The sequence below is a fragment of the Leptinotarsa decemlineata genome, unplaced genomic scaffold (assembly GCF_025532065.1).
Source record: "Leptinotarsa decemlineata unplaced genomic scaffold, Ldec_3_MD MMD2_tig00026340_RagTag_RagTag, whole genome shotgun sequence".
NCBI classification, from domain to species: Eukaryota; Metazoa; Arthropoda; class Insecta; order Coleoptera; family Chrysomelidae; genus Leptinotarsa; species Leptinotarsa decemlineata.
The window spans coordinates 7,356,057-7,369,071 of NW_027412694.1; positions in this window are offsets into that span (position 1 = coordinate 7,356,057).

Consider the following 13,015-nt stretch of genomic DNA (forward strand, 5'->3'; position numbering starts at 1 on the left):
TCATCTTATGCAGAATATTTACCGAAAATATCAAACAGTATTCAGAAACCAGAGCTAACTAATATTGTTTTTCAGGCGATATGGCTCTAATATGTCAGTAAACCTTCTGGAAGTGATGAATAACAATATATGCAAGAAATATTCTCGGAAAGGTATAGAGAATTAGGCAGGCAACGGCTGAAAAATGATAGGCGAAGTAAACTGAGAAACAAACAATAACAACTATTTCAACCTAGCGAGGAATTTTCGGATCTCCAACGTCGATTGGCAAGAGCAGAATGTGTAAGTACTGGTCAAAGCAGTTAGTCAGGGAGCATACATATATTCTTGTACATTTCAGGTATGGTTTTATATGGAACGGAAGATTCCCATTACTATGATGTAAATGAATAAAATCAACTTGTAACTGAATTACATTGTTAATATCCTCTGAATAAAGATCTTAAAAGGTAAGGTAGTGTTTTGAAAGGTCACATAAGAGCAGTATTGATCTAGTGCTAAATTGAAACGTAACACATTTTCTACAGCCTTTGACACAAGTGCAACCACTCCTTTATTTTTATCATACATATTTTTGCCTCCATCAGTTGTTATATATTTCAAATTTCTCTATCAAAGGTTCTTTTTATTAATGGCATTTTCAACTCCCTTAAAAATATCTGCCCCAGTTGTCGTGCCGTGAATACTATCAATATCAAGAAGTTCTACATACACTTCATAGCTTTTATCTACTCCGCGAATAAAAATCAACATCTGAGCAGTATCTGACACATCCGTTAACTCATCCAATGCTAGAGAAAACCACTCATGATGTCCATTTTTGTCAGACAGTTGAGATGATATATTTTCTGCGATGTTTTGCACCCTCCAAGGCACGGTGTTTGCTGACAAACTGACACTTTCAAATAAATTTACCTTTTCGGAGCATATTTCTTCGGCTACTGCAATCAAGCATTCTTTTATCATTTTTCCATCGGTGAATGGTTTGCTACGTTCTCCGATTTCAAGAGCCACACGAAAGCTGGCGCGAGTTGCAGACTCTTGTTCAGTATTCGCTTTGGTAAACAAAGATTGCTGCGATTTGAGTCCGCGTTTCAAAGCTTCAAATTTTTCCTTCCGCAAACTTCCTGTATACTTGGAGTAACTTTGAAGATGTTTCGATTCATAGTGTCGTTTAATGTTATAGTCTTTGAGAACAGCTATGGTTTCATTACAAATTAAACATCACAAACATCACAAAATACTGAAAGATCCATTTTTCTTGGAACGTTCTGCATTCTGTCGATTTTTCGCTTCTTTTCCATACTAACAAATCACACATAAAAACAATAAGTCAAATCAAAATACTTTTATTGACGGTATTACTTTATTTCACAACAGACAGTTTCGCTTCCTTCGCCTTTCCTACACAGACTAAGTCGAAGTTGCGCCGCTAGCCTTTTTATATGCAATTATTACTGCCATCTCGAGGTGATCGAAATACACTAGCTAAAACCAGAACTTTCTCGAACCAACGCGGTAATTCCAAATATTTAATTACGCCTAATGCCACCTAGCGAGTAACTGAAAAAGATAGTACATAGTACCACTACTCGCCACTAGTTGTCGTTAAGTGTCACAATACGCAATAATAATTGAAATGCAAAAACAAACGTAAGTTTGCTTTGCGACTATCCTAGTCTAGAAATATAGTTAAGGGTAGAAATTGGCCGTTGGAACAAACTGAAAAAAATCATTATGGCCCGAAGGCTTCCAAGTTTGAGACTCCTGTTTTAGACTATGGCATGACGAATATTGAAGAACTATAAAGACATGTTAAATTGGTTTTCTCAAAGTCTCACAAAAGCATAAGAGTGAACAATACAGTTTAAGAGAAAACTGAAAAATGAAATTGAAAGCTATCAATTCAATAAAGGAAGAAGCTGCAATTAGAGAAATGTATTTTAAATTAACCTGATGTGGAATTCAAGCACTAGCATTGTATAGTAATTCTGATTCCCAATAAACGTTACATGAAAATAATATTAACAATGTAGCAAAATAACAATAACGTAAAGTCTGAGACATTGAAACTTCAACTTTATCATCAACTCTACTTAAGTAAAATTTGTCACATCCACTTTGAATCGAGTAGATGTAATTCTTTGAGTAGGAACGTGCATCGTGAGGATGCAGCAAATTGTAGTAGATTGTTCAGAAGTTGTGTCCGTCTATGAGTACTTCAAACTGTAATATTTCAATGGATACTCATTCAATTCAATCGAAACAAGCGCCATTTGAATCAATGCACTTTTACATAATAATTCCCTTTTTGTGTATTTAGAAACTTGAGTTTCTAACAAACTGACCATACCACGTAGTCCCCTACGGCTCTGAGGAATGATTGATTCTCTACAGACACCTACGACTCTAAAGATTGTTTCTCGAATAATTCCGTCAGCATAAAAATGTGTGTTCGGGATTCGATGAAGTCAACGAAGGCTGTTTTTGCGTGGTCACAATTGGCGAAGGTTCTACCTTTGAGGAAGTTATCAAAGTGCTTGCAAAGATGGCCGGAAATCTATCAATCACATCATACGTAATACGCTGAAAAGAGGCAAAAAATTGAAATTTAAAAAAATTAACTAAACTGATACAACCTAATCGTCCGAATTCAAAGCAGGTTCTAATATCCTTTTCCTCTTCGTGAATCCTCCATAATCTTCTAATTAAAAATTCTTTTACAAAAATCTTTCGATTTTTTGTTTCTCTTCAATAAGTGGAAACCCTCCAAGGAACAAAAAAAAGCATTTGAATACATCCGTAAAAACTTACCAAATATAAGAAGGTAATGCAAAGAAGTTCGAATTTCACTAGTTCGGACTTCCATTGTCTATTATATAAAATGATTTGAAATCCCTGAAACAAGTAAAAAAGAATAATTAAAAAGAGAATAGTTGAAAATAACAATTATATTAAGCAACAATAAACCTGAAATGAAATGATAGTGAAATAACCTACAAGTAAAAATATAATAATTGAATAAATAAAAATTAAAGGAATGCAAAAAGAAAATAATAAAAAATAAAAAAATAAAAAAGTGTAGAGATTCCAAGTCACGTTAGTTCACGACGTTTCGATTGTTGGTATCTACAATCGTCTTCTGGTGATGACTGGACTGATTCCTCCGAGAGATGACTATTTTATAGGTCGTTGAAATACTTTCACTTCCTCTACTTTCCATTTTCCGCTTCACTGATTCCGTGAGAGATGACTGATTTGGCGGGAGTTGGTCATTTTTCGTTTGATGATGGTTTTCCATATGTTTCGTATATCTACGCTGGCCTGGCTGAATACGTTGTTGGACAACATGTATGCGGCTTCCTTAAATTTTCTCCTGAACAATGTTCCTCTCTGTGCAAGATCTCAGCTTGGGACCAATCGATGTTGTATTGATGGGTCCAAACATGGTCTGCTATTCCTCATTTGCTGGTTTCTCCTCGCTGTGTGTGCTTCTTGTGCTCGGCAATGCGACCATTCAATGGCCTCTTAGTTTCACCAATATAGGATTTTCCGCACTCACAGGGTATCCGGTAAATGCAATTCTTGGAATCGCAGTCCGCGTTTGGGGCCTGATTTTCGTGAGGCTGCTACGGATAGTGTTACCGGATCTGAAACAGGTTCTAATGTTGTACTTGGAACCAATTCTTCTTATCCTCTCCGATAATCCTCTGATGTAGGGAAGTGCAAGCACTGGTTGTGACGGCTTCTCTTCCTTGCGAGGCTCCTGCTGTCTTTTAGCCAAAGTCTTTTCTACCATCGCTTTGAAGTATCCATTCCGCTGAAGATCATTTTTGATGATGTCTAGTTCCTTCTCGAGACCTTCCTTTGTATTACAGAGCCCAAAAGCACGGTCTAATAGAGTCTTGATGATTCCTCTTTTTGTCGATTGATGGTGGTGGATTCGTGGTTCAGATACTGTCCCGTATGAGTGGGTTTTCGGTATACAGATGTTTCCCACTTAGTGTCGGTCCTCTTCACCAAAACGTCTAAGAATGGCAATTCATTGTGGATTTCCTTCTCCATTGTGAAAGTGATGGAAGGTCTCACGCTGTTGATGTGTTTCAGAAAGGCGTCTAGTTCAGTATTCCCATGGTTCCATATTATGAAGGTGTCGTCAACATATCTCAACCAGACTCGAGGTTTCTTGTGGGTTTCTTCAATGGCCAGTGGTTCAAACCACTCCATCACTTTCACAATGGAGAAGGAAATCCACAATGAATTGCCATTCTTAGACGTTTTGGTGAAGAGGACCGACACTAAGTGGGAAACATCTGTATACCGAAAACCCACTCATACGGGACAGTATCTGAACCACGAATCCAACCACCATCAATCGACAAAAAGAGGAATCATCAAGACTCTATTAGACCGTGCTTTTGGGCTCTGTAATACAAAGGAAGGTCTCGAGAAGGAACTAGACATCATCAAAAATGATCTTCAGCGGAATGGATACTCCAAAGCGATGGTAGAAAAGACTTTGGCTAAAAGACAGCAGGAGCCTCGCAAGGAAGAGAAGCCGTCACAACCAGTGCTTACACTTTCCTACATCAGAGGATTATCGGAGAGGATAAGAAGAATTGGTTCCAAGTACAACATTAGAACCTGTTTCAGATCCGGTAACACTATCCGTAGCAGCCTCACGAAAACCAGCCCCCAAACGCGGACTGCGATTCCAAGAATTGCATTTACCGGATACCCTGTGAGTGCGGAAAATCCTATATTGGTGAAACTAAGAGGCCATTGAATGTTCGCATTGCCGAGCACAAGAAGCACACACAGCGAGGAGAAACCAGCAAATCAGGAATAGCAGACCATGTTTGGACCCATCAACACAACATCGAGTGGTCCCAAGCTGAGATCTTGCACAGAGAGGAACATTGGTTCAGGAGAAAATTTAAGGAAGCCGCATACATGTTGTCCAACAACGTATTCAGCCAGGCCAGCGTAGATATACGAAACATATGGAAACCCATCATCAAACGAAAAATGACCAACTCCGCCAAATCGGTCATCTCTCACGGAATCAGTGAAGCGGAAAATGGAAAGTAGAGGAAGTGAAAGTATTTCAACGACCTATAAAATAGTCATCTCTCGGAGGAATCAGTCCAGTCATCACCAGAAGACGATTGTAGATACCAACAATCGAAACGTCGTGAACTAACGTGACTTGGAATCTCTACACTTTTTATTTTTTTATTTTTTATTATTTTCTTTTTGCATTCCTTTAATTTTTATTTATTCAATTATTATATTTTTACTTGTAGGTTATTTCACTATCATTTCATTTCAGGTTTATTGTTGCTTAATATAATTGTTATTTTCAACTATTCTCTTTTCAATTATTCTTTTTTACTTGTTTCAGGGATTTCAAATCATTTTATATAATAGACAATGGAAGTCCGAACTAGTGAAATTCATCACGAAACATTGTCAATCACCTTCAAGCAAAGAAGTTCCTTTCGGATGCAAACTGGAAAAAAATCTATCCAAAACAACTACTTTCAATTATGAATACTGATTCACACAGAAATTCGTAATGAGATTGAAATGGGTGTTGTAAGTAGGGTGCTAATGCCGACTGAACGCCTCCCCCCACCCCTTTTGACCTTGAGACGTCACACGACCTTGAATGACGTCACCTAACCTTGAACGTCGTACACGTAGTATGAGCTTGAATGCGGTGTTTGACCTTGAGTGTGGGGTTTGACCTTGACGTTCGACACTTCGACTACCTTGAGCTTGCTCCATGGCATTGAATGTTGACCTTGAATGAAATCGTGACGTGTACAGAATATAACCTTGAACAGTGGGCGTTCGGCGTTGTCCACTCCCTTGTTGGTAATTCCTATATAAGTTCAGAATATCGTATGACGTCACCTAACCTTGAACGTCGTACACATAGTATGAGATTGAATGCGGTGTTTTACCTTGAGTGTGGGGTTTGACCTTGACGTTCGACACTTCGACTACCTTGAGCTTGCTCTGTGGCATTGCATGTTGACCTTGAATGAAATCGTGACGTGCACAGAATATAACCTTGAACAGTGGGGTTCGGCGTTGCCCCCTCCCTTGTTGGTAATTCCTATATAAGTTCAGAATATCATGCTTCCACATTCAGTTTAGACACTCTAAAATACCCAAATAGGTAAACAGAAGTACTTGTCGAATTCCAAAGTGAAGACAACGAGTATCAACCCATCCGAGAGGGCGTTTTCGTCAGTGAGGTGAATATATATTTTATTTTAATTAACCGTAATTTCACTATATTTATGAATATGGATAATTTGAAATTTGACATTGAAAAAATTAATTTTTCTATAATTCAACAAAGTGAAGCTTTAGAGCAGAAACCTATAAACGCTCTGGTTATTGATAAAGAATATAAAATTGAAAAAATGTCAATGTATTCCACACGATATGGTAAATCAATTCAAGTAGTTTTATTGGATGAGGAAAGTGATACTCCTTTTAAAGCATGGCTTCCAAAACGTGTCACAGAGCAATTACCAGAAGACTTCATTCGTGAAGTGAATTCATCCAAAGCCAAATTCACACTTACTTATATGGGTCAAAGTTCGCAGGATTATCCTGGTGCTAAAACCCGATCATTGATGAAATTCAATGTTTTAGATTGAACATTTTGAAATTATGATTTTTTTTTGTAAATAGTGAAAATATGGTAGATTAATATAAAATATGTATCAACTTGGTCACTTCATAGACATAGTCAGATTTCAAGTGAGTATTTTTTTTATATTATTTGCAAACTAATGAATGCCATTTATGAATTTCCAGAACTCACCATTCTATAAATATGTGGATGCAATATTCAGCCCAAGAGTGGCCGGAAGCAGTGGATTTGGATTCCGCCATAAGAAAAATGGCTTGGGAGATGGCTGATCTGAGTTTTGATGCTCTACATTCATCAAATTATGATTTGAGTGTATGTTACGATGCTGAAGAGGTGCGAAAACTTTTGGAGCTTAGTGAGAAGTATGAACTCGGTGTGGCATTGTGTCATAAATATTCATATGGGAGTAGAAATTTGGATGAGTTCTGTGAGTTAATAATTGAAGCAGACTTGAAACATTTTCTTCAAGACATATGCACCTACCTACCGCAAAATATCATAGAGAAATATCAATTGGAACCACAGAGTCCCAACCCGCAACTGGAAGAAGCGATAAATGATGGTGTTGTAAATATTTGAAATCTGTTGTATATGTTTGTGAATAAAATAATGTTTCAATCCATATTTGTTTGTATCTAATTGTTTGGTGAATAAAAGATATAACATAATTATTGAGTGTTTTATTATTCATCAATATCGAATATTTCATAGCATATTACATGTCAATCTTATTACAATCCAGTTTGAACAGAGCCATTAAGAGCATTATATGATAGAACAGCATCGTGGAGGATGAGTGCATATACTTTGGTGTTTGCTGGAAACTTCACCTTGCGTGTTTCGAATTCTATTTTGATGTCGACAGTGGATGACTTCATAGCTTCGGGTTGATGGGAGCAGTCGATAATGAATAGTGGGTTGTTGCGAAAGCTACCAATATCCATCATCGGTTCACTCATAGTTTTATAATAGTAGCTACGTTGGAAGTTTTCATATGCATAGTAAGCTGATGAGTCTAACTTCTTGTCGAAATCCAGATTCCAACGCTCATATGGGTATACTTCAGAGTTCAGAGATAGTCGAATATTATTAATATTCACATGTGTGAATTTCGTTACATCTTTTGACATATTTTCGGATTGGTCGGTGTTTTGAAAGCCGATGATGATATATCGTGGTCTTTCGAGGCTGCTGGTTGTCTTCACCGCCCATATATCCGAGGATGTATCACGAAGTGTGGGTAATTCATAAAGGTCCCACATACGATAAGCCACCTTCACTTTAGCATTATTACCATTTTTATTTATGCGATTCAATAGTTTCAGTTTCTGTCGATCTTCCGGCACAATGTGCCTGATTCTCCATTCTATTTTATTGATTTCCAAATCTGCATCGACTTCCCCAATGAATGAATTTTTGAATGAGCGAGCTATAATCAAAATGAGCTCCTGCTTCACATTCATTATCCCCTTATTGTAATCTTCAGCAAAACCCATGAGATACTTCAAGGGTAATTTACCACTAAATACATTGCTAACGGGATCGAATATATCTTGTTTATTCACATCGAGTCCCCATCCTATCGGTAGTAGCGAATTTGCATGCGTTTTTCCGAATGATATCATCGTTTTCATTGTGGTAGTTATGCCGGGTTTTCGAACAACAACCACTTGCTCACCACCCATTTCATAGCGAATTTCGTCGAAGAGAAAGGCGAGAGCATTATTGGATAGGTAGCACCGCTTTGTGGCATCAGATGGTGTGAACTTCCCCTCGATATAAATGTAACTATCTGCAATATCGAGTATGAGATCTTGATAATTGATTGGAATTCGTATTTCATCTGAATTTTTGTAATATGGTGAACCATACGGCTTATATGTATGCTCATGAAGGCTGATGAGGGAATGGTCGAACATGGGCTCCTCGAACACTTCCAATTTATCACTTGTGGTGATTGTCGCCATGTTATTACTATTTTTTATATCGCACCTTCAAGCCAATAGATTTGAGAAAGTTCAGGCTACTAGCACTTATTCTATATCTTGACCGTTTGGCAGATATACGTGGAATGAATCGACTGCTGGATTTTCGCTTCTTTAAATGCACATGATCATAGCCTCCACCAAATACATTATGCTGACTCAACTGCTGCCGCTGCGGCAATCGCTGACTATTGAAGCACAACCCCATTTTTAGAAACGATAATCGCAGAATTTATAGTTCCATCAATGAATATCACCTGCTCAGCGTTAGGAAGTAACAAATACTGAGTAACAATTTGATCAACTTCAGCTTTATATTGACTTTTTTCAAAGATGATCATCGCTCACCATCGTTTTTGCTCGATCGTTTGAATGCTTATCGAGGGTTGTTTTTTCAAATCAGATTGCAGCGATTTGATATCCTTATCCATATGCTCATACTTTTTTACAAATTCTACTAATTTCAGTCCAAGCGTAATGAGATCTTCCCTCACTGATACGGAATATTTTTCTACTCCATCTAATTTCAAATTAATTTTGTCAATATCAGTATCTAATTCTCCTCTCATCTTTGAGATGTAAAAACCGACATATCCTCGATTAACACAATCCGTACTCTCTTCAGGCTCTGCTATATTTTTCAAACGTTTATTTTCCATATCAAAGTTTCCATCGGTTGTTAATTTGAAACCAACTCCAGGCTGCCCACGCAAAACAGTATTTGAAACTGCCTTACTTCTGCGACCAAACTTATCGATGCTTCCTTTACTCATTTTCTTTATGATACACTAATGACAGTCATCGATGTTCTGAATCAACGTATGAGAAACGATGATTGTTACTAATGACTGTCGTCGATGTTGTGAATAAATATATGAGAAATGATGATTATTATAGCTTTATCAATTCCAATTTGACTATTATTTTTTCACCATTGAAATTGATCAGATTACCATTATCATCCAATATGCGAAGAGTGATATTGTCGAGGTACTGACGACCACCAGGTCGGATTGGCATATAAATAATATTTTGTGGCTCCTTGGTGAGTTTGTAACCGGGCTCTACATCAATATCAAATTCAAAGATGCTATGGATTTCATCGCCATTCGAATATGCTCCAGCTGTGACATTACAATCCACACGAATAATCCTCACCTTATTGATATTCACGGGCAATGTTGATTCATGTATTTCACCACAATTGAAAACATTGTCATCGAACCCTAGAAGTTCAGCAATGCTGTTTTCATGTTTGAGATGAATGTAATATTTCGATCGCATTTCACATTTCAGAGTGTTGTTGTTTGCACGTAGGAGAAATACTTCGTCGATATTTTCTTCAATTCCATTTTCTAGTTGCACTTCTTTGGATTTCATGAATCTTTGAATCACCTTATTAATTTCATCAATTTCATATGCCCCAGGTGGAATTTTTATAATAGTGGGGGGTGAGATAATTGTCTTCGAATAGCCGATAACATTATTCTTAGCATCTACATTGAATATGGAATTGTAGGAGTAGAAACCATGTAATCCCAGACCATAATTACTATTGGTATCCAATTCGATGGGTGGGTAGAAGTTGGCACTCAACTCGCTAGAGAATCCCGACAATGAAAACGTGCGTGACATGACTGACGAATTTTCGATGATTCATGTCTTTTTATTGCTGACAGCAGAAATTGTGGACCAATCGTCGCTTTTTCGGTGGTCTATCCATATCATTATGTGTGACTACATTCACATCATTCACTTTACAATAACAACAAAAAATTTTTCTTGTAGGTGGACCATCATTCATATCGGAATTACTACTGCTACCGCTGGAATCATTGTAATGCTCTTGACAGTACTGATACTTCAAGACATCAATATCATTTTGTAGGTTTTGTGGTAACTTATCCCATACAGATGCAATTTCATGTGATGCACACCCAATCAACACCTCTTTCGGCATATCAGCGAGTTGTTCTTTACTCATTTTTTGTAAAGTGCGTACTCTGGAATATGCGATCAATGAATGACTCATCCTCTTGATACTCTCCCTATCCTGTACTGGTGTTAACTCCATGTCTTGTTCTGAAGAAACTTCAAACACAAATGGCCACACCATACTGTGTTGAATCGTTGTTCACGCTTATAGTTATATGTGATAGTATTGATAGGATTCGAACCCATATAAAAATAGTGAATCAGTTCTTTGGGAGGGGGTAAATCGCCAAAACTATCAAAATATTTTATCGAAGTTCCCCTTTTTCTATATGCTACCCAATGTGTCCCTTGACCATGTCGACTATCCAAATTTACTATGGCAGATTCATATCGGAGTGGTCCTGATTTTGGTAAATCGTCACGCATATATACCCCCCGAAAATATGGAATCGTCATTTTCTTAGCGTAATAGTTGAGGTCGATATTGGAGAGAGCTCTTTTAGGTAGCAAATTTATGAGTTTTTTGAATTTTGAGGTTTCAAATAGACTCCTAATCCTTTGCGGTAAGGCTTCAAGTAGATACCACTTCCTTGTTTACCTATAGCAATTGCCTCCATGTGTTTATTATGGCGATTTGTCTCACTCAACTGCTCCCTACTCGCTTTTGCTGCTTGAACTGCTTTCGTTATACCAGCAGTAGCACCGGCTAAACTACCTAGTGCTGATAAACCAGCAAAAATTGGAATGAGTGGTAGTATTCCACCAATTTTAGGAATCGGTATGATTCGCGGTGTGCGAATTTTCTTTTTCCCACCTGCAGCCCTCATATATTTGCGTGCTGCTTTGAGTGCAATTTCAGCTGCTCTTTTAGAATTTTTGACAACAAATTCACTTCCACCCGCTTTGTGTAGAACATCACGCACTTTCTGAACGATCCCAGAACCAAAAGCTATCACCTTAGAAGCTTTCAATATTTTTTTAACTTTTTTTTTCTTAATAGAACGCTTTTTCTTCGGAATGTGTGACTGCTTGGGAGATGAGTCACAACCCATACCAAATCGGCGTTTCCCTTTCATTATATTCGTAACTAGCCAAGCAGCTCCTTTTTCTCCAATAGTAGCGTCTTTTGCTTTGACACGATTCCAAGCACTTTCTGCAAGCTCCTTATCCGCTATGTGTCTAGCTGCAAGATTATCAGGGTTCTGTGAATATGCAATATCGTGTTTTTTGCATGCAAAATCCAGCTGATTGACACCCGAATCACCTCTCAACAATCTTTTCTGCAATTTGGTGCCCGGACCGCAATACTGATAGCCAGGTAAGTGTAATTCAAATGGTAGATTATTGATGAGGGAATTGATCAATCCTCTACCAGTTTTATTTGAATGCAATTCAGTAGATCTGCATCGACTCATAACCCCTATTTAAATAAAGGAATCGATGTGGAACCCTGCTTATATAGTCTCCAACTGTCATACAATGCGCATATTGAAGCAGAAGCAGCAATTTTCCATCGATAATTTCGATGAAAAAGTGGGTGGTGGATCGGGAAGCGGTGTCAAACAACGTCACGGATCTTTACTTCCACTTTCTATTCGCGGCCTGATTATTGGACCTTCTAACTGTGGCAAGACAAATGTTATGATTTCTTTGCTAACGCATCCTCTAGGATTACGATTCGCAAATGTTTATCTTTATTCAAAGTCTCTTTATCAACCTAAATACGAGTATTTACGTGAAGTATTATCTCCAATCGAAGGGTTGGGTTTTTACACTTTTGCCAATAATGCAGGTGAAATAGTAGAGCCTTCAGACGCCAAACCTGATTCGATATTCATTTTTGATGATGTTATGTGCGAGAAACAGGATGTTATACGATCATATTTCAGTATGGGTCGTCATAAAAATGTGGATTGTTTCTATTTAGCCCAAACATATTCACGAGTTCCGAAACAATTGATACGAGATAATGCAAATTTTATCGTAATGTTCAAACAAGATGATATGAATCTCAATCATATTTTTTCCGACCATGTATCACCAGATGTAACATATAAGCAATTTCAAGATATGTGTGCGAGATGTTGGGAAGATAAATATGGATTTTTAGTAATTGATAAGGATCGAGAAGTGGTAAATGGACGTTATCGAAAAGGATTCGACGCTTTCATATATCCTTGACGTTCTTGAAGAATTGAATCACTTGAGTGCTAGATAGTGGAGATAACACTTCATTATACAAATTCTTGGAGTGAATTATGGAGGGAAAAAATGATGATGAAATATGTTTAAAAAGAAAGTTAATTGAAGCAACGGATGCCGTTCGGAAGAAATTCAATTATATCAAAAGTAGTCGTCTAGGTGATCAATCAGCACTCGAGAGGATCTATGAGCCAATAATAACACCTTTGAAAGTAATATC